Genomic DNA, 24,536 nt, shown 5'->3' on the forward strand with positions numbered 1-24,536 from the left:
ACTAAGAAGGAGAAACCATAGATGAGCAAATATGGTGACCTGAGAGGGATTGGAGAGGGGAAGAGAAAATTACCTAAGGTATATGATGTGCATTCACAAACATATCAAAGTCAATCTCTAAGTCAAATATGTGAAGGAGAAAAGGGGGAGAGAATGGTGTGGTAACTGGGGAAGGGTTAAATGAGTGATGTGTTTATGTACGCCTCTAACAACTTGTGCCCATTAAGATGTATGACTACAATGCACCAGTAAAAAAAAGAAAAAAGAAATTTTCTCATCACCTCCTGCATATGTTAATTAGCTTCATTAGGGATATATTATATTTTATATTATATAGACAATTTTACTTGCCGATTAAAAATAGTTATCTTTTTTTTTTTTGTGGTACTGGGAATGGAACCCAGGGGCATTCTACTTCATAGCGACAACTCCCAGCCCTATTTTTTATTCTTTATTTTGAAAGAGATCTCACTGAGTTGCAAAGGGCCCATGATGGCTGGCTTTTTTTTTTTTAATAGTTGTCTTTAAAAAAAATATTTTCTGATTTCAACTCCTTTGACAAGATACCCAGTAGTGGCATAGCCAGATCATATGGTGGATCTATTCCCAGATAACAGAGGGGAAAATTTAGGGAAGCCAGGAAGGTAGGGTAAAGGGGTAAAAAGCTGAGGATTATTAATGGAAAAGCTACATTTGACTACGTGTATACTTGTGAATATAACATTGTTAACCTGGACACTCAGTATTGGGAGGGAGTGAAAAGGGGAAGTGATGGGGCAGAGGCACCGAGTACTGTGTGAATATACACCATTGCCAACATGATACACGTTATGATGTGAGACTATAGTACACAGATAAAAAATTTAAAAATTAAAATAAAATAAAATATATTTATTTTTAGTGAAGTAGGTTACCCTATGCCTTTTATTTTACTAAAATAATTATTTCCCAATAACATTTTTATTTGTAAAATGAAACAAATCCCCAAACCATATGAAAATAAAACTAAGTCTTAAAAAACCAAGAGCAAAATTAGGATGGTGGTAAGAAGAGATATTTAATAAGATAAAACCATTATCTTATCCCAGAGGAATATAAATATATTTAATAATTTTTATTAGAAAATTTTATATTGACGTATAAGATTAAAATGAAAATATATGTAAGCACTAAAACAAAATCTATTAACTATCAAACTGATAGAAAACACAAGTGGCTCTTAGTAACATTTGTATTCTTTAACAAAAAGCAAAAATAGTTGAGAGGAAAAATAAGAAATGGGTTATGGACAGGAAATACAAAATAAGATAGTAAGAAAATAAATCAAAAGAAAAACAAAAGAAATACTTAAATAACAAAAGCACAAAATATAATGCATTCAAACTCTGAACAAAGGCAAAATGTTGCTAGCAATATTGGCATTTGATAAACAGGATTTACATAAAACTCATTAATGGAGATAAATATTGACATTATATAATAAAAGCAACTGAATATTCAGAGATTTATTAAAAAATGAAGGTATTTACATTTAAATAAAAGCAATATATAAAGCAAAATCTGTGAGATTTATATGGAGATATTAGCAAACCTACTAATCCTGGTGATACTCATTTTTAAAACTCCATCAGATGCTGGGCATGTGTGAGCATGCCTGTTAGGATGATCACAGATTTAAGGCCAGCCTTAGTAATTTAACAAAAACCTCTTTTAATTCTTTTGAAAAAGTGCTGAGAGTATAGCTTGGGGTAGAAAGCTTCAATCCCCAGTACAGAGAGAGAGAGAGAGAGAAGAAAAAAAGAAAAAAGAAAAGGAAAAAGTAACCAGAATCAGAAAATTAAAATGTAGCACATAAAAATGTTAGCAGGGATATGGGAGATTTTAAAAACAAAATCCTTAACTTTGCTTCATTATTGGTGCTATAACCAACAAGAAAGTATTATACATTATTAGAAAGTGCACATTAAAATAATATAAAAATGAAGTATACGCTAGGTCACTCCTAAACCTAATATTTTTCAAAGGATTGATAGTACATAGTCCACATTATCAGAACACACACACACACACACACACACACACACACACACACACCAAATGGGTCACTATATTTTGTATTTTTTCTTCTTGTGAGAGAGAATATAGATAGTGTTAAACTATCATTTCTAAAAGCTGAAAAAAGTTAGTTTGACCTAATGCTGCTAGGAAAACAATAGATACAATAAATTATGCTGTCAAGAGAAAAGAAAACATTTTCTAAAATAAACTGAAATGTAGGTTGCAAATGCTGTTGGGTTTGCAGTGCCGACACTATATAATCATAGAGAAGAATTGCAGAAAGTACTTTATCCCTGACTGAAACTATGGCTGAGTAGAGATATTTAAAGAGGGAAGGAAGAAACTATTTTCACTACTGGTTACATTAATCTTTTTATACTATGATTAAGAAATTAGAAACTTATTTTAACTGCAGATTAATATTCCTAGGAGGATTTCTATTTTCCTTGCAATGAAGATTATCTTTTATCTATTTTTTCCTTTTTATATACAGTTTTTTTTGTAGCAATGAAGAATACTTTTGCTTATATAGCATAAGAATAAACTTGACAACCATGGCATAACTGCTTTCTCTGAATTAAAATAAAATATGAAAATGGAAATAGAGTATTATGAAAAATTTCAGGGAAATATTTAAGAGGAAATGTGATTGTTTCTTTGGAAAAAGTTTTAGAAACATAAATAAGAAGAAGTGTGATGGTTTCTTTGATAGGAGACAGTGTGCACACATTTCACTGTGTATTTTCACACTCTCCCAGGTAAATGGCAATCAGATGATACACATGAAGAGAATTTTTATCCTCAGGGTAGTAAAAAGAAAAAAAAATGTCCTGAGGCTTTTAAAATGCAGAAATCTCCCAACTGCTATTTGTGTCTGAAGGCACATTTTTAGAATTGACAACATGTATAGGGAGGGGACAAGCAGCTGCTTTTCTGACTGAGAATAGTAAAGCATATTTTTTTTTTCTTCCCTCAACTGAACCAATTATACTTTTAACATCAACTCCCCACAGAGACAGTTAGTACATGACAACCTTTCTTGGTCAAGCATGCCTTATTTAAACAGAAGTTTCTCTAGAGAGTTTAAATGGTCTGGCATGGAAATAAATTAGCCAATGACAGCCCTGCTCCATTTTATCAGAGCAGCATTAAGAAATGAAAGGAGCATGTATCCAGTTATGAATTTAACAGTTAATTTCTCTGAGAAAGTCTTTTTAGGATCTTTTTAAAGATGTAATGAGGAGATCTATTAATAAAAATGATGTTTAACTGAACAATATAATACAAAATACGGACCTGTGAGGTAAATTAGATAAATGCCTAGTTTTGACAAACATGTTATCTCTTACGCCTGGAACTGCAGTTTTTCCCCTCAATAAAATAATAAAGTGTATATTATCCTAAGAATAAAATACTCCCTCTGTTTCATTATTAGAAACAATCTAGCAATGATCTGCTTTAATATTTGCAAAGGGCTGGGCGCGGCGGGCACGCTTGTAATCCCCGCTCTTGGGAGGCGGAGACAGGAGGATCGCGGTGGTTCAGAGCAAGCTTCGCTGGCTTAAGAGACCCTGTTTCCAAATAAAAATAAGTAAATAAAATAGGTCTGGGAGTGTAGCCCAGAGGTAGAAGGGCTTCCAGGAATCCCAGTACCACACACACACACACACAAAAAAAAAAAAAAAAAAAAAAAGCAAAGTAATACAAATCATTGAATTTGTGTTATTAAAAGTGTAATGTTATCTTAACTGTTCTAAGAAGAACCTCTAATTATTTGGGGAGTGTGTCCTAAATAAACTCTATTGTACATTATCAAGTACTTAGCAATAAAATTTTTGTGGTGGAATAAGTTTGGTTAATGCTGCATATCCTGTTTTGCTTGCAGATTCACTATTCACAGTATCAGATTAATGGAACTTAGAATTCCATGAGATAAAGAAGCCACCTGAGCTAGCAAGAGCTTGTTTGCAATGATGCAAAGAACCTTTTCTGTTTTCTCCCTTGCTCCCTCCCTCCCTCTATCCCTTTCTTATTTCTTTTCTATCTCCTTTTTTTCCTTTCTTTTCTTTTCTTTTTTGTATTTTCTCCATCTTTCATTTTCTCCTCACCACTTTATTTCTTGAGAGAAGGAAAGAAGAGTGTGTTCTTTAAGATTCAATGTCTTTAAAACAGTTCAGAAAAGTTTTTCTGAATATTTGTGACTCTTGTCCAAATAGACATTTGAGTAAGTTACATGGATATATGTCACTCAAAGCATGCAAATAATTTTTATTTTCTTATATTCATATAAATTTATCTTTTGGGGGTACTGGGGTTCCTGAAAGCCCTTCTACCTCCAAACTACACTCCCAGACCTATTTTTTACATTTTTATTTGGAAACAGGGTCTCTTAAGCCAGCGCGGCTGGGCTGGCTTCGAGTCTGCGCTATCCTCCTGTCTCTGCCTCCCAAGCGTGGGATTACAAGTGTGTGCCACCATGCCTGGCTAAATTTATCTTTAAAACTAAAAATAAATTCTTTAGTTTTCTTTCTTAATTTAGTTCTTAAAATTATGCCTATGACTCGCAATCCAAATGAATAGTAAAATTATCTTATAAAAATAATTGGAGGGGAAATTTGAAGTATCTAGCACAAATTTTCTCTCTTTATGACATCTACATATAAATATGATTGTAATCTCACCTGATTTTTAGATATAATGTCTTCATTTTATGGATTCTTATGTTGGTAAAGTTTCTTCAGATTCTTCCAGGAAAACCTGTCATAAAGCATTAACAGATGAGAAATCTTTGAGCATAAGGTGTTATTATGGAAAAATCAATCTATCACTTTACTACAGGGAAATAAATATAAATTTTGATTATTAGAAGGCAATAAATGTTCTTATGTAACCTTGTTTCATAAGTCAGTAGAATATGGGATAGGAAGATACACTATTAAGGAAAAACTATCAGAATTTCAGAGAAGTAGGGAAGTGGGTGTGCCACCAGCTGAGGAGGAATGGCCCAGTCGGTGTTCGTTCAGGTTGGCCAGTGTGGAAACCAGGTGGGCTGCTGCTTCTGGGACCTGGCACTGAGGGAGCACAGCATGGTCAACCAGAAAGGAATTTATGATGAAGCAATTAGCAGCTTTTTTAGGAATGTGGATACCAGAGTTGTTGGTGATGGCAGCACTACTTCCAAGAGGAAAATAAGCTCTTTAAAAGTACGAACTATCTTGATTGACATGGAAGAAGGGTAGTGAATGAAATTCTCCAGGGACTGTTGAGAGATGTATTTGATAGCAAGCAACTCATCAATGATATTTCTGGATCAGGAAATAATTAGACAGTGGGTCACAAAGTTTTTGGCCTCCACTGTGTGGCAGTGGTGGCAGTCAGGATTCAGGAGATGCAGACAAATCCTAACCAATTCACCTTGAACTTTTGGGGAAAAAAAAATCTCTGGGAAGGGGGACTTCTCCTGCCGCACATTCTTAAGAATTCTGGAATTCATACCATGTAAGGAAGGAGCTCAGCAGAGAACCAGGAGGAAGGCGGTGGTGGCAGGGGCGGCAGAGGCCAGTATTTGGGAGAGGCAGAAATCTGACCCAATCAGCAGCAGCGAGGGTGGTAGGGACGGTGGAGGCGTCGGTGGGGATGGTGGCTAGTACTTGAGAGAGGCAGAGATCTGACCCAATCCGCAGTGATATTTTGAAGAAATAGTCCCAAAGGCAGATTGCTACCAACATGCATGCTTAAAAATTCTGAACTTCATACCATGTAAGGAAGGAGCTCAGCAGAGAACCAGGAGAAAGGCGGTGGCAGCAGGGGCGACGAAGGCTAGTATTTGGGAGAGGCAGAGATTGGATCCAATCTCCAGCAGCGATGGTGACAACAGCGGTGGCGTCTAGTATTCAGGACAGGCAGAGATCCGACCCAATCCTCCTTGATATTTTGAAGAAATCACCCCAAAGGTAGATTGCTACTGCCGTGCATGCTCAGGAATTCTGAAAAAAAAAAAAAAATCCTGTGTGGGAAAAATGTTTAGGAGAGAATTGAGTTGGTGGAGGCACTGGCAATGGTGGTGGTTAGTACTTGGGAGAGGCAGAGATATGATTCAATCCACCTTGAGCTTTTGAAGAAATCGCCCCAAAGGTAGAATGCTACTGCTGCACATGCTCAGAAATTTGAGACAACATGCTTTGTGAATAAGGTGCTCCAAAGAGAACCAAGATGGCTGTGGCAGCAGCAGTGGTGGTCAGTATTTGTTAGAGGCAGAGACCCAATCCAACCCAGCTTAAAATTTTAAAGAAATGTCCTCAAAGGTAGACTGCTACTGCCACACATGCTCGGGAATTCTGGAAATCATACTGTGGGGGAAAGGTGTTCAGGAGAGATCCCAGATGGCAGTGGTGGCAGTGGTTCTGGTGGTGACCAGTATTTGGAGGGGCAGACAGAACCAGCCCAATCCACCTTGAACTTTTGAGGAAATCTCTCCAAAAGTAGACTGCTCCTGCCACACAAGCTTGGGAATTCTGGACAACATGCTCAGTGGTAAAAGGGTTTGGGGGGTATCAGAGGGAGCCCACATGACTGGGATGGGCTGCCACGCTGAGTGTTCTGGGAGACATCAGACCTTATGGCCACTGCGCACCTCTGCACAGAGCAGGAGACCAGGGTGCACATGGAGCAGCAGAGCCTGCTCTTCAAAGTGAAGCTGTGGACCTCTGCCTTTGGAGAGAAGACAAAATTCATTGCCACTAGGTATTTGGGGTCCAAGCTTTTGCAAAAGACATGTACTGCTTTCTCATATTAAAAAAAAAAAAAAAAAAAAAAGGAAGAACGCCAGGAGTGGTGGCACATGCTTGCAATCCCAGCGCTTGGGAGGTGGAGACAGAAGGATTGCGCAGGTTCGAAGCCAGCCTTGCTGGCTTAATAGATCCTGTTTCCAAACAAAAATATAAAAAAATAGGTCTGAGAGTGTAGCCTGGGGGTAGAAGGGTTTCCAGGAACCCCAGTGCCACCAAAAAAAAAAAAAAAAAAAAAAAAAAGGAAGAAAAAAGGGAACATCTGTAAACGACCTACTCATAGTGACAGAGACCAAAACCCATGCACAGCAAGGTCAGTGACGGGGCCTTTGAGGCCAGGATAGGAGCCTGCCATGCAGTGAGACCTGTGCTGGGGCCAGGATAGGCCCTGCCTTAAGTCAAGGCTGGTGCCAGGGCCAGTGAGGCTGGGATCAGAGCCTGCTGAGGGGTGAGGCAAGTGCTGGTACCAGCGAGACTGGGATTGGAGCCTGCCATAAGGCCAGGTTGGTGCTGGGGCTTCTGAGACCGGGATTGGAGCCTGCTGAGGAGTGAGGCTGGTGCTGGGGCCAGCAAGACTGAGATCAGAGCCTGCTGGGTGGCCAGGCCAGTGCCGGGGCCTCCAAGAGTGGGATTGGAACTTACAATACAGCATAAAGAGAGAAATATCACAGAAAATAAAAAATTAGATGCTTTCCCTAATATGCAAAAACTAAGAAGAAATGGGTAGTAGGAGGAAATCCAGTTGAAGAAAGGGCCCTATGGAGGAGCAATTAAGGTGACCAATCAGAGGGGATGGGATGGGGGAAGATGGAATCTCTTTAAAGCACATGATGTACATAAACAAATATATCAAAATTAATCACTAAATCAAGCATTGGATCAATGGAGGGGGAGGGAATGGGATGGGAATCGGACAAAGGCTAATTGGATGATGTGTGCTTGTATACCATCACATCTTGTATTCTACTGAGATGTTTGACTACAATGTACCAATAAAAATGTTTTAAATTTAAAAAATTAAATTAAATTAAATTTAAGAAAAAGAATTTCAGAGAAGTAGAAAAAAAAGAGAGAAAGAGGGGCAGTGTTTTGCTTGTTTGACTTGAGTCAATAGTTTTTGACAGGTGACTTCTCTGGCATGGGGCTTTTAGCCTTGGGCTAGAATTGATGAACAGTTAAACTTGAGTAGGGTAAGAACTAGTTCCCAGTGGATATAGATTAAACTTGAGATGTATCCCCAAAAGACTAAGAATAGTGTGCTGTTCAGGCATAATTCACATAGGGCTTCTTGAAATACTCTCCCACTCCTGATTGAGAAGCCTGTATCCGCATTTAAACAGCCAGGCTGGTTCTATTGAGGACTGCCAAAAGTCAGAGTATCTGCTATGTTTACACTTAATAAAACTTAGAAACTTTTCTTAACAAGAAATACTTTAAAAGATAATAGTATATCATTAAACCCTTAGTCTAAACTACTACAATATCAAGATAGCAATTAACAAATATTTATAAATTTTCTATTTTATGGTCATCAAAATCCTAAACATGTTAATCCAATAAAAATTTTGAAAAATTATAGAATGTTTGTGTAACATCTGTATGACTCATATTAATAATAACCTGATTTGTTGGATATTTGATAGTATTATGTTTATTTGTGCATTAATTTTAGGAGCATCTTTGAAATATTGGCTCATATTATTTAGGCATGTCATATCTCCCTCTATTTACTCATTCTTCTCCAAATTTCATTTATTACAGTTTTTTTTTCCTGGACATTTTTTTGTTCAGTTTATTTGTGATACACATTTATTTATTTTTATTGTGTATAAAATATATAATGTGTGTGTGTGTGTGTGTGTGTGTGTGTGTGTGTGTGTGTGTGTATGTGTGTGTAGTTAGTACTGGGGATTGAACCCAGAAGCATTCTACCTCTGAGCTATACCCTCAGCACTATTTTATCTTTTCTTTTTTTTTTTCTTCTGTGTGTGTGGGGGGTCTGGGGTGGAACCCAGGGGCATTCAACTTCTGATCTATACTCCTGCCCTATTTTTCATTATTTATTTTTGACACAAGGTCTCACTAAGTTGCAGAGGGTCTCTCTAAGTAGCTGAGGCAGTGAACTGCAATCCTCCAGTATCAGCATCCCCAATGCTGGGATTACAAGCATGTGCCACCACGCCCAGCTTTATCTTTTCATTTTGAAACAGGGTCTCATCAAATTGTAGAAAGCCTTGCTAAATTACTGCAGCTGATCCTCCTGTATCAGACTCCCAAGTAATGGAATTATAAGCATAAGTCACCACATCTGGATAATATTTTATAATTCCTAAAGCTGGATATGAAAACTGTATTGGGACCTATTTGAATTCCTGTTCCTATTTGTTGCTCAATAATTAAATTAGCTATCAATTTTCCACTAGTTTGATTATTTTATAAGTTCTTTTTTACTTATTTTCAATTCTTTTTTGGTGAACAGATTTTCATCCAAAAATACAGGCCCCTATACAAGTTTATCCCAAAATGTAAAACAAAGAACCACCATCAAATTAGAAAACAAACTATGTGTCTATAACTGCATAATTAGTAATAAAAGAAAATATTTGCTCAAATATTTGCCCATTTTGTTTTTCATTTGGAAACAGGAATGTTCTGTTCCCTTCATTGCAGTTTTTCACTTGTATGACACAGGTTTTATCTCGTTTGATGAAGGAATATAGACTGGCTGTTTAGAAAAAACAGCCATTCAATATCTGAATGCTTCTAATTTTCTAATTTGGTCTTACTTCATTCTTCCTGAATTAGAAAAATGCCATTTCAGTCTTTACATAATTTCATAATAAATGTGGGGCAGAAGCTGAGCAATTAAACTTTGAGAAAGGGTAATGAACATTTGTATGTTTTTCTCATGCTCCTTGTGTGATACATGCAGTCTGAGTTAGAGCAATTGTTGCAAGGTTACTAACTAGTTCTTCCTAAAGTAGCTTAGAAACGTTTTAAATATAGGGTTATGATGACCTTTTAAAGTGTAGCTGATTTTAACATACCCAGGAGCAAATATTACTAAACAGCCATTTATGTTCAATACAGCAATATATGCAAATGTTCCTTTCTCAGGGATAACACATTCTCCATCACCCAATTTCCTATCCAGGAAAAAATTCCAGTGTCCAATTGCCTTTACTGTATTACTTTGTTGTATGTTTTCATTTTTTTTAACTCAGATATATAATTTCTTATTTAATTACCTCTGTGACCAGAAACATAGGCTACTGTGCAGATTTATTAGGAAAAGAGCATATTCAGAATTCATCACACAGAATGAAGTTAATTGGCCCCTAGAGAAGTTATTCCCCCAGCACTATTCACATAAGCTAACTTCCTAACTTACTAATGGAAAAACTTAAGATTCCATATCACATACAGACCATCTTTGCACAAAGCATCTAACAGGGAAAGGTGGGGCTATTTCTATGGGGATGAGATCAATTTAGGAGTCCTTTGATTCTGAACTTCTGACCCAAGATTATCTAGCTTCTCTAGTGCTTCTTGGGAAAATATCAGGAAGAACTCATTAAGCATGCATTGCAGGGCAGGTTTTCAAGTCACTACAAAGCTGAGCTTCTGTAGATTATCAGAGATACGTAGGGAAATCAGAAAATCTGCAAAGGATTCCTTCCAATTTCAGGAATTTAGTACAAAGGAAAGTGATAATATGCCAATAATGGGGTAAAATTTTTGTCTAAACAAATGCTGAATAACAATTCAGTAATTACACATGATAAGGAAAAAAGTAGAATAATCTGTGTTTGTAACCTTGGAGTGTTTACATTTTAATTCACAAAACAAATTCTGACAATATGGCACTTAGGTGTCATAACAAGCAAGGCCAGCATAGAGAATCACTGTGTATTGAAGATATTATTACAAGCATTATTTTGGAAATCAAAAGCCACTAAGCCCTAAGTTCCTTTTTATCCCTTCTTGCGGTAGCACTCGGCTCTTTTGATCACTTATTTCTATTTATCAACAATTAAAATGTTTCTTAAAATCTTCATGGATACTGACACTATAATGATCCCTGGATTTTTTTTTCACTCCTCCAGGCTTCTTGCTGTATATCAGAATATTTATTCCATCTTCCTGCAGATTTTCTTCCTCAACTTGGTTAGGTATAAGTACTACCAAACTTTTATCCTGGGATTTCTTTTTACTCCATATCTCCCCTTGAATTTTTATGTCCTTAGATTTAGCACTCTATTCAGATAATCCTAAATTTGACTCAAATTCTGTTTTATATGACTTAAAGATTCTCTTGGTGTAAAGACACAGTGTGGTGCCACATGAATGGATGAAAGGCAAAAGTTTTGTTAAGAGTTCCAAGTGAGAGAAGGCTGCCAGGCAGAGCCACAGGAAGGATTGCTCCTGAGGTCAGTTATGATCACTAGACTAGTAAGCTGAAGCTGCAGAAACAGTTCACAGCAAGCAGGATGAGATGAGCTATGTTTAGTGGGATTCCTATATATTGTAATATTTGATTAATCTATTGAGATATAAGGATAGAGGCTATTTCTTGTTTTCTGGTACCCAATCTTAGGTCAAGGTCAAAAGGGCAGGTGCGTAGTGTCCCAGAGCACCAGAATCTGATAGATAAGGGAGGTGATTGGGGTATAGACTTAATCAGCTGCTCTGGAAGGGAACTTGACCAGTCTCTAACCTCAAAAGTGAATCAAGACAGTATTTCACATTAAGATATGTACAAGATAGTTGCAGATAGTCTTTTTCCTCATTCTCAATACTGCATTTGAAGCAAAAGTTGTTTATTCTACTCAGCTATTCTTTAAAATATTATTTAACAAAATTTTATGCCCTGTCTTTTCTGCTGCCACTTCTCACCACACAAGGTTTGGAGAATCATACTTGTAAAGTAAATATATTATCATATTAGCTTAAATCCAAACTCCAAACTTTGTGTCTCAATACACTTAGGTAGACTCTGATTTAATTTATGTTTTTCCTTCTATCATCATCGAGCCTCTTGTTAATGAACATGCTCCCTTTATTATTTCAAGATCTAGGGCTATGCCCTGTCCTCTATATGGCATAACTCTTCTCACATCCTCCTCCCCTCATGTATCAAGATTCCCATTCTTCCTCAAAATCCCAGCAGAAATTCTCTATTAAAACCTTTCTCAAATGATTCCATTCAAAAGAAATGCTTTTATTTAGATTGTTTACTGTCAAATTATCTATACTTCTAATTTGGCTTTCACTTACTTGTCCATTCACTTAACATTTAGGCCATGAATACACAGTGATAAAGAACACAGTTATAATTTCTAACTTTAAAGCATGCACAGTAACCTTCATGAAATCACTACAATTGTGGCTCAAACTTATCTGGAAATGAGTGGCATAAGTTCTGGCCTTCACATTTTGTTTTCTTTTAAGCAATGAGGTATTACTATAAATCTTATTTAATATATTTGTGTTGAGAGATGAAGAAGGCATTTGTTAAATGGGACTAACACAATTTTTCTTGAAAAAGTAAATAGAATGTGAATGTATGTCTTTTTTTTTTTTAGTGGTGGTGGTACTGGGGTTCCTGGAGACCCTTCTACCTCTGAGATATACTCCCAGACCCCTATTTTTTATAATTTTTTTTGGAAACAGGGTCTCCTAAGCCAGCAAGGCTGGCTTCCAACCTGCTCAATCCTCCTGTCTCCGCCTCCCAAGCATGGGGATTACAAGCATGTGCCACCATGCCTGGCTATATATCTCTTCTAATAGTTGGAATGCAAAAAAATTTCTAAAATTGAAAGGATAATGAATAATTTGGATTTTATAACAGGACAAAGATGTGTTAATTTTTCTATTTTCCTTGAGTCTCTTTAAATACTTTAATAAATCTCCAAAAATGGATTCACTTTCACATAGAATTACCAGTCTCGATTACACTTCAATGGCACCTTATTTCAGTGTATAGATTAGTTTCCTAAACTATATAGATCAGTGAATACTTAGCAAGAGAAAGTAAATAGACAACCAATTGCTTGCAAATATAATGGCATCAGAAATATAGGAATCACTATTATCAGCCTCTACTATTTTCAAAAAGATTGTGGTTTGGCAGAGGTGGTGCCATTCCTGCTGTATGACAGGGTCGCAGCTGGGAAGAGAATTCCGCAGGGCTGGAAGACTCTGGCAAAACTGAAGCCATTATCCCTCTTGATTTTAGTTATAATAATGATAATATTAATGAAATTTGAATATTGCTTTGAATGAGGATTGATATTTTATAATAATCTGAAAATTGATGTGAATATGATTGGAAAATGCCCTAAGATTTCTGCTGGGAATAGCATTAAGAAGAATATGACTATGAGAGAACTTTCAAAAAGCTACATAGAAAAGAGCTCTTTGCTCCTCTGCTTACAACACCTAACTCATTTAAGGCTTTAGTTATGAAAGGAAAATTCTAATTTTAGGCAAATTATACTTACTGTTCAGGGGCCTTCATAAGACTGCTTATAAGTTAGGGGGTCGACTATAGTATCCTCCTCAAGGTGCTAACACTAATCAAAATACTTTTCCACCTCCAACCAGCCTCCACTTTCCTGTAAGGAGCAATGATCATTGGAAAACACAGAATTAATATTACTGGAAAATGGCTTGATGTCAGGACTCTGCCATTCCTATAGAGGGTTGGGCAGGCAGGGACTTTCTTGGTGCCTGCTCACTAAAGACAAAAGAGTTCTCTTGGTAAACAACTTAATAGGTATTATAGGAAATTAGATGTAAGCATTGTATGTTAAAGAAATAGAATAAGTTTAGTATAAATTTGGTGGTTGGGTCAAAATAAGTTATAGAATACCTAGTAGTCAAAAATAAGAGATAAAATTAGCAGCTAATTTTAGAAGTAGAAATAGTAAGTTTAGCATTTAGTAGTTAAGGATAAGTTTAGTTAAAGTTTATTATGTGTGATGAAGAAATCGGCTAGGCAGAGCCTCCCCCCCCCTTTTTTTCTGGTGTTTTTGACTAAAGATCATAAAAATTTAAGAAAATAAATTATATATTTAGTATTTTAAAATATAAAATATAAAAATAAAATGTTTTGTGCCCCTTAAAGATCTTTTAAAATCTTTGTGTTTCTTCTAAGGGAAAAGCCCCTTGTTTTCTGTACTTTCGGTTTAGCATTAGATTTGAACGTGCTTTGCAGAGCTCCATTGTTAGTTAGGTTAATAATTAGAATAAAATTGATATTTGTGGCTAGGTAATCAGAATGATTTAATTTGGATAATTTCGGATATTGGGATATGAGCTCATTGAGGCAGGTTGAATTGTTCCAAATAAAGTGCAAAATGTACCTAGATATGTTAAAAACATGTATTGCTAAAAGTTTTTGTATTTAGGTGTATTAAGGACATGTTTTTCCAAAAGTTGTTAATACCAAATATTTCCATGTAAAAACATACAAAAAAACAAAAAAACAAGAAAAACAGGTGGCTTCGAGGTGTGCCTGCTACATGGAATTCAGGTTAACGAAAAACTAAATGAAAAACAATGTATGTAAATTAAAAGCAAAATATGTATCATGTGGCTTGCTGTAATTTGTCAGACTCATGTATAAATAAAGTATATTCTAGGGCCCAGGCACAGATGCCTTCCCCCTGCTACTAAACATGGCATCTCTCATTCTTCAATTTTGCTGACCCTACTCCTCCTTCAAGACCCCTGGACTGGCCGAGGCTGGACCCCCACAATGGTTTAAGAGTAAATCTTCCAGGCACTAGTTGTAAGGTAGAACTTAAGGAAATTCCATTTTTACATAAAACTAAAGAATCTTTCATCAGAACGCTTTCACAAACATACACTTTTTCATCCTGACAAGTGTATTTGTTTTGAAAGAGGTGTTTAAACAGCAATTATAGTGGGCATGTATTCTGTGGTTGGTTATGGGGATATTTGGGATACAACAGTTAGCAAAACACACATATTCCACAGAGGGTTTACATTTTATTGAAATTATCACCCACATTCTACATAAAAATGAGGCTCAGGGAGATTAAATTTTTTTGCTAATAGTTATATGCCTAGAAAAAATGTTTGAGACTAAACTATAGATCTTCTGATTTGGAAACCACTATTTTTTCTGTTTCTATCATTTCTGTTCCTAAAACTACCTACACTCACTACAAAACAAAACATATTAAAACAAAAATTTCAATTAACCTCCCAAAACACTGCATAACAGAAGCCAATGATGCAATATAGCTGGTAGTTAATTACTGTAAAATGTAACTTTCACTCATTTTTATAATTGTGAGAGACAATTTTAAGGATAAGACCAAAAGTCACAAAGTTATTAAGAAATAGAACCATATTTAAATTCATATTGATATAAGGCCACGCAACCTATATGTATTTGAAAACTTAATAAGTACAAGGCAAAACTAGACACTGTGGAAGCTTAATTAGCAAACTAATTGAAAAGAAACTCTGTAAAAGATATAATTGTACATAGGCATCACTTTAATGGTTCAGTCAAAATTCTCACTGCTATAATCCAAAACATTTGACCACCACAACTTAGAGAAAAGAAGATATATTTGCTCACAATTTTGGTGATTTCAGGGTTTTGATCCCTGTTGGACCAAGTTACATCTACAGAATTTAAGACATGAAGGCAGAAGGCAGAAAAAGAAGAATACAAAGAATCTTCTCTGACATTATGGGGACCAAAAGCAACAGAAAGAGAGGGGGGGAGGTGAGGAGAGAGTATATATAATCCCTAAGGCCATACTCCCAGGAATCCCTCCTCAGCAACCAGACTCTGCCTTCATCATGACTGCCTTATCTCTGTAAGATCAAGGAGGACATTATACATCAAACTATAATAAGACATTTATTTGTTAAAGCTAGTGCTAAATCTTGTGAGAAGTCACAAAATACCTAAGATAAATTTTAGTGCAGAGATATATATTTCATGAAAACAATATGATATGCAATTAGCACAGTAAAATTTTATAATAGAGAATAATTAAAGGCCTAAGTGAGCATATTGGTAAAGGAAGACTTAGGGGAATAGAAATGTCTGTCAAAGTGCAATTGAGTGGAATACTTACAGCCAAAATTAGAGGGCAAACTAATTCAAATTTGAGAAAGATGCTATAAAATGCTAAGTTAGAAGTTTCTGAAGAAATAATTGAAAACATCTGGAAGTGGTAGCGCCAGGCCAGATTATGAAGAAAGCTTATTTAAAAGAGGGTTTTAAGACATAGAAGGATAATAAGATGCATTTCAGAGAAGATATGATAGTATTCTCTAATCCAGTCTGAGAAAGTAAAAGCCAGACACAGCAGACCAGTTATACTTAGAGTGATAGAAGACCATTGCAAACGATGGAACCAGCCAAAATGTCCATCAACAGATGAATGGATTACAAAACTATGGGATATGTACACAATGGAATTTTATTCAGCCATAAAGAAAAACACAAGGTCATTTTCATGGAAATAAATGGAACTGGAGGATATTATGCCAAGTGAGAGTAGTCAGTCACAAAAATACAGAAACAGATGTTCTCCCTAATATGTGGAAGCTAGGAAGAAATGGGTCATAGGAAGAGCTATAAACAAAGAAGGAAATACTATATATGAGCAAATAAGGTGACCTAAATGAGAGGGTGGGTAAAGGGAAGAAGAAAATTCTCTAATGCACATGATGTACTGTAACAAACTTATCAATGTCAATCACCAAGCCAAATATGAGAAGGAGTAAGGGGGAGGGAATGGGTCAGGAATTGGGTAAGGGCTAATTGGGTGATATGTGCATATATGCTTCCACTATCTTTGTAATTGATTAAGATGTATGACTTACAATGCACCAATAAAAATTTAAAAAGAATAAAAAATAAGACTGGTAGTGTAGCTCAAAGGTAGAATGGCCCTGGGTTAAACCACACACACACACACACACACACACACACACACACACACACACACGATGGCTTCAATATAGCTGAGTTTTTGTTTCCCCTGAAATAAAAATCTGCCTCTGGTTATACTGTTCTGCTCATATGAAGATAAAGAAGGTAGCCCTATGTTTGGCAAACATAGCTTTTTTTAACATTATTTTGCTCTTAATATCAGTCAAGACTCTTCAGAGTTATTCTTAGGGACTTGGGGAGAGATTACCTCTACCAGTTGTGCCATCAGCACAGGTCACAGTCTTGCTGACCATTTGTATGTTTTAAAACATAGAGTACATTTTTCTCTCTTATGACTCACCTCCTTTTTGCAGAGTATATGCTAGTGGCTTCCAGTCTCTCATGCCATCATGCTCTCTCTGTTTTGGGAAGCCAGATGAATTATTAGTCAGCTTTTAGACTCAATGATGATGCTATTCTACCCCCCCCCCTCCAAATTTAAAAGTTTCAGAAAAAGGAAACTTGAGAACATTATTATTTCCTTTTAACAAATGAAGAAGCAGGCAAACGCCAGTTCTAGAATTGGTAAATTTCAAAGGCCAAGTTCAAAATCAAATCTTTGTGACCTAAATCCCCATGAGAATTTATCACTGTGTGGTGCTTCTCCCTGCCTCAGAAACTTTTTAATTCTAATAGCAAAAATTAACAGGGGGTCCACTATAAATAAATCATCAAATGTAATTTGAAGTAACTCAGGATATCTCAGTAAAAACTTTCATTTTGCCAGGGTATCATTACAAAACAGAAGAAATGTTGCCATGTGTTGAAATAAAATAGTTCTCTACTGAAGTCAGATTATATCTAGTTCTACCACTTACAGACACAGAACATAAATCTAATCTCTATTCCATATGACAACCCTTCAAATTTTGAAGATATGTAGCATAATGTTGAAAATCTTCTTATCTTTATTGCAAATGTCCTCTCCTCTGTTCCTTTAATTTTGTTTCATTTTTATTACCCTTTTGTTCTTCCCTGATTGCATTAGACAATCAATATTTTTAAGTGTGAAGTGTAGAACACAGCCCCTTATTATAGCTATGCTATGGTCAGATTTGAGAAAAATAAGACAGTTCTTGGCCTCATTCAGGATACCAGATATCCATTAGGAAAGATTAGATTGACACTTGCTATATAGCAATTGTAATATACTATGGCTTAATAATACATTTAATTTATCCAAAACACCAAGATTCTATGCAAGAATAGAATTGCTCTGCTGAAGATTAGAATTAATATGGAAATAAAGGAGATAGCAAGCATCTGAAATAACTATGAACCTCTTGGAAAGACTATGAAGAATGAGAGTTTTCACCATATATCTTTTAAAATAATTTTATTTTTAGTAGCTGCTATTATATTTTTAGTACATGATTTTAATTGTGGTTTTTTTCAAACTGAATAGTTTTAAAGATTTTATTTCAAATTGAACACACCTTATTTAAGAGAGTAAACACATGCTTTTATATGGTACAAAAAGCTAGCTAAAATTACCTTGAAATTTGCAAATTCAAACACAAAATTTGCATTTTATGCATCTGTAAATCCTCTGACCTATAGTCTATTGACAGTATATTGATACTCATAATTTGTATATTGAGAGTGGGTTTTAAGTAGTAAAATTAATACTCAATTATTTAGAATTCAAGTGTTAACCATCTCATTTAAGGATTAGAAGAAATCAATAATGCACAAATATCCCTTAAGAAATATTTTATTGCATATTTCTTCTCATGAATTTTCACTTGCAATGGTGCATTATCATTCATATGAATTCACAATTTATAACCTATCTGCTCTAAAGAATCCATTAAAATTTATGAAATAAATGGAAACTAAATATAGAAAAAGTGGCTGAATACTACACATTGATTCAGTGGATACATTTATATTACAAAATAGATTATGCAGTTCCTGCTTTCTGGAAAAATCAGGTCTTTCTATTATATTATTTTAAATATACTATTAAAATAATACACTACATAATATATTCATTTTGGCATGAAACATTGCTCAAGCCTTTCTCAATTTTATACATATTTCACTGTCAAAATGTACTAATAATATCACCATATAATAAGGAAATGTAAACATAAAAATCTTTTGTTGGGATTAGAATTTTAGATCAAAATACAGAGATTATATTTTGTCTTAGAGCCCAGTTCCCTTCATTTTCTCAAATATTCTGTTTTGTCTGCTCAATGCTCCTTTAGTACCTTTTGTTTCTCTACACTTGTTCAATCTCATCAGAAGACAACAATCTCCCCTTATCCTGAGTATTACTTTTCATGGTTTTATGACCTGTGGTCAATCAGTCTTAAAGTATTAAGTGATAATTTTCAGAAATAAATATTTCATAAATTTTATGCATTTTGATATCATGATGAAAGCTTTCATAGTTCTACTCTGTTCCACCTGGAATATTAATCATTTTTTTGTTGCTGTTCACAGTATCCATGCTATATATACTCTCCTCCCAGGGGTCACATTAGCCATTTCTATTATCAGATTGACTATCACAGTATTACAGTGTAGTTGTCAAATAATCCTCATTTTATTCTGGCTTCAAAGTACAAGAGTTACCAGTATGGTCACTAAACAATTATGACCTCTACAGAAATGCTTTAATTATTTAAAAGAAGAACTTGCAATTACAATGTTCTTCAAACTGTTTTGACAAAAGAAAAAAAAAAACTTCAATTATTGATGATCCCCAGTCATCAAGATTTTCTTCTCCTGTTATCTAACCACAGACATTGTCATGTCTCTGTTCCAGAATCACCTGAAGTAGATGGTCCTCCTTCAGATGTTTCATCAAAAGCATTCACCTCTTCACATAGGCATTGTTAATAGTTCACATCATCACAACAGGTGACATACAGCACAGTAAGATTTTTTGAGAGACCCCTTTTACATAATATTATCACACTTGTTGTAATTGTTCTACTTTATTTTGTTATTAATCATGTCAAATTTGTAAGTTAAACTTTATCATAGTGTGTATGTAAAATAAAAACATAGTATTACGAGGCTTGGTACCCTCCAAAATTTCAGGCATCCCGTGGAGATTTTTTTTTTATTGAAAGTAAATGTTATATATTTAATCTGTATTTGGTGCCCTCTCCCACCCCTCATTTCCCTTCCCCCCTCCCAATACTTAATACCCAGGCTAACCTTGTTATATTCGTACTTTTACACCTATTTGGAAATAGCCGCTCATCAATCAAGTTCAGCCTCCTTCCTCTCTTAGTTTTCCATTCAAACTTTGCTGAGATTTCCCTTCCATTATCTGGAGTCCCTCTGGTATCCCCAATGCTCACTCGTTTGTGCATATTAGAGGAAACATATGTCCCTTCTCTTTCTGTGTTTGACTGATCTCACTTAACATAATGCTTTCCAGCCCTTTCCATTTTCTTACAAATAACGTGATTTTGTTCTTCTTTATAACTGAATAGAATTCCATTGTGTGTATTTCCCATAACTTTGCAAACCATTCATCTGTTGATGGGGGCCTAGGTTGTTTCCAAATTTTGGCTATTACAAATTGTGCTGCTATGAACATAGGTATGCATATGTTACTGTAGTTTTTTGTTTTCAATCCCTTTTGGGAGAAGACCTTTACCAGTCACCACTCCGATGGGGGCTAATATCCAGAATATACAAAGAGCTCAAAAGACTCTGCACTAGCAAAACAAACAACCCAATCAAGACATGGGAAGTCGAATTGAATAGACACTTTACAAAAGAAGAGATACAAATGGCCAATAGATTCATGAAAAGATGTTCTTCATCATTAGCCATCAGGGAGATGCAAATCAAAACTACACTGAGATTCCATCTAACCCCAGTCAGATTGGCAAGCATAAAGAAATCAAACAATAATAAATGCTGGCGAGGATGTGGGGAAAGAGGAACTCTTTTACATTGTTGGTGGGGGTACCAACTAGTTCAGCCACTATGGAGATCTGTGTGGAGATTCCTTAGCAAACTGGGAATAGATCCACCATACAATCCAGCTTTACCACTCCTGGGTATTTTTCCCATGGAGATTTTGACATAACTTTTTCAGATAAGGAAGGACTAATCTAATTTAGTGTCACCCTCTCATCTCCATTCTTCTGATTTAAATGCAAAACTTCTCCTCAACAAACTCTATGTTAGCAAGGCATGGTGACACATAATTGTAATACCAGTATTTGGGAAGCTGAGACAGGAGGATCATGGACTGATGACAGCCTCAGCTACTTAGTGAGGCCCTTTGCAACATAGTGAGACCCTGTTTTAAAATAAAGAATAAAAAATAGGGTTGGGAGTGTAGCTCAGAGGTAGAATACCCCTGCATTCCATCCCCAGTAAAAAAAAAAAAATTTTCTATGCTGTCTATCTTATCTTCCTCAACTCTCATATTTACTCCTTTTTTTATACCAAACCATCTTTATACATCTTCTTTCCATTGAGCTTGCTCAATAAAGAACAAGAGAATCTACAGCATGGCCAGATCTTGGTTATTTTTCTGTATATATTCCAATGCACCATCAAAGTAAATAAATTCTGATGAATTAAAAAAAGTATTTATCTCCTATTGCTCAGTTATCTCCTCTGAACACCCCACATGTTCCAGGATATTTTTATATAGGGACAAATAAAGCCACTGGAATTTTAATAAGATTGTTTCGTGTCTTTATAATGCTTTGAGTAGCATTTTTATTTAAACAGTATTAACTTTTTAATACATAAACTAGTCTATTTTTTTTATTTCCATAAGTCCTTATTCTCACTTTCTCATATGATTTTAGTAATTTAAGCTTTTTTATGTCTTCTTTATTCATCTAACCAAAGTTTTTCAATTTGTTGATCTTTAAAAAAATACTTTGGGGTTTGCTATTATTTAATAGATTTTCTTTGTTGTTTTCAGTAATGTGTTAGAGTTTTTAATATAAAAGTTTTTGTATCTCCTTGGTTAAACTTATTGGAGGTTATTTTATTCTCTTCTAGGCTAATAGAAATGAATTTTGTTAATTTTCTTTCAGATTATTGCTAGCATGGAATTATAAATTCTATATGCTTTCATTTTGTTGAATATTTTTATTATTTCTAATAATGTATCTGTTTTAGAATTTTGTGCTATAAGAGATATGCAAATCAAAACTACCCTGAGATTTCATTTAACTCCAATTAGAATGGCAATCATTAAAAACAGAAACAACAACAAATGCTGGTGAGGATTTGGAGAAGTGGGAACTAATACATTATTAGTGGGATTGCAAATTACTGCAACCACTTTGAAAAAATATGAAGGATTCTGAGAAGAATGGGAAGAAACCTACCATATGATCCAGCAATACCACTTTTTGGTATCTACCCAAAAGCTTGGGAACCAAACTACCAAACTAATACATGCATATCTATGTTCATAGCTTCACAATTCACAATCACCAAACTATGAAACCAGCTGAATGAATTACGGAACTATGAGATATGTACACAATGGAATTTTACTCAGCCATAAAGAAGAAAAAAATTATGTCATTTACAGGAAAATAAATGGAACTGGAGAACATTATATTAAGCAAGATTAGTCAGTCATAAAAATAAAAAATTAGAAGCTATCCCTATTATGTGGAAGGAGCAAGAAAATAGGTCATAGAAGGAACTCTAGATGAAGGAAGAAAACCATAGAGGAGCAAATAAGGCTACCTAACTGAGGAGAATGAGAGTGAGGAAAAGGAAAATTTTCTAATGTACCTGTTGTACATTCCAAAGTAAATCATTAAGCTAAACATAAGGAGGAGGGAAGGAAGAGGGAATGGGAAGGGAACTGGGAAGCAGAAGGAAGATTATAAAGGGCATGCCCATGCCTTAAGGGGATATTGGGATCCCAAATGTTTCCTGTTTCTCTTCCTTTGCTTTCTCACCACCATGAGTTGATATGGCCTCTTCTGCCATGACCTCCTGCTACAATGTACTAGACCACCACAAGACCAAAGCAGTAGAGCTAAGTGATCATAGATTGAAACCTCTGAAATGAGCCAAAATAAACCTTCCTTATATGTTATTTACCTCAAGTATTTTGTCAAAAGGATGAAAAACTAACACAGTTGTCACCTTGTCTGAAGTCTTTCAGTCTTTCACCATTGAATATTTTATCAGCTGTGGGATGTACACAAATGTCCTTTGCTGTTTGTGACTTTTACTTAAACAGATATATACATTTATTTTATATGCTTATAAATTTGTCTTTTATATCTTTTGTATGTCTACCAGTAAATAAACAAAATATATGAATTCTTGCATAAGAAGGGATGACTGAAATACAGTAGAAATATAAATAGCTGTTGGTTGAATAGGCAAACTGGAATTTTGGTAGATGCTAGGAATTTTGGTAGATACTAAACTCTAAAAAGATCATGGAATACATATTTCTGCCTACATAATTAAGAAAGTTCCAGTTATGTGATTACTTACATATCAGAGTAAAAGATTAGGACAGAATTTAGAAATATTAATAATTTTATACAAGGGCTTGAGTCAATGTACATTATTTCCATCACATTTTTATCCTTTTTGAATGAATAAATTATTCTCAGTTCAAATTTTGTTTTGGTTGGGCATGGTGGTGCATGTTTGTAATCTCTGCACTTGGGAGGCAGAGACAGGAGGATCACACAGGTTTGAAGCCAGCCGCGCTGGCTTAAGAGACCCGTTTCCAAATAAAAAAGTATAAAAATAGGTCTGGGAGTGTAGCCCGGAGGTAGAAGGGTTTCCAGGAACCCCAGTACCACCAAAAAAAAAAATTTTGTTTTGGAGGCCAAGATAGATAGCATGAGTATATTAGAATAATTTATGGCAAACTAATTAAAATCAGTATAAGAAAAAATAGCAATTGCTAGCCAATGAATTAAAAATAGATATGCATTTTTATTTTAATTACTAAATTGGTTGTGTTATAACCCCACATTGTCAAATTATATTTGCAAAGCATCTTAAGGCACCTATAAAAGGCAACCACTCAACCATATGTTGAGTTGACTCTGTGCTTCTTATCGATGATAAACAACTCACTGGGGACAAAGTCTCAAGAATTTTAACTATTCTTTGAAATGTTTCAGAGAAGTCAAACATATTGGAATAGAATAGAATAGTGGCTACCAGAGATTGGAGTGCATATTAAAGGGTAAAGGGAAGACACTTGTCCACACAATAGAATTTCAGTTAGATAGGTGTTGTTGTTGCACAGTGACCTCAGTTAGTAACAACATATTTCATATTAAAATGGCTAAAAATAGGATTTTATTTTTGTGACTATGAAGAAACCATAAATACTGGGGTGCTATACACACTAGTTATCTTGATTGATCATTCCACAATGTATACATGCATGGAAACATCACATTGTACTCCATAAATACACACAATTATTTTTTATTGAAAATAAAATGATGTCTAAAAGTAAAATTCAATGGAATTATGATTCCAATTTTTTTTCCCACTGAGCAGAGCTAGTTTTGGCTGTGTGTGTGTGTGTGTGTGTGTGTGTGTGTGCGCGCGCATGTGCAAGCATGTACTTGGGTTTGGTGATCTCTACAATTGATTAAAAGAGTTTCTGGCATTTTATAAGTTTTAAGGCAATAATTTCAATATAACTAGGCCATGGCATTGTGATTTCTATCTAAATTTATCTATAATAGGCAAAGAATGAAAAA

Source organism: Muscardinus avellanarius (assembly GCF_963383645.1).
Source record: "Muscardinus avellanarius genome assembly, chromosome: 11".
In the NCBI taxonomy this organism is placed as follows: domain Eukaryota; kingdom Metazoa; phylum Chordata; class Mammalia; order Rodentia; family Gliridae; genus Muscardinus; species Muscardinus avellanarius.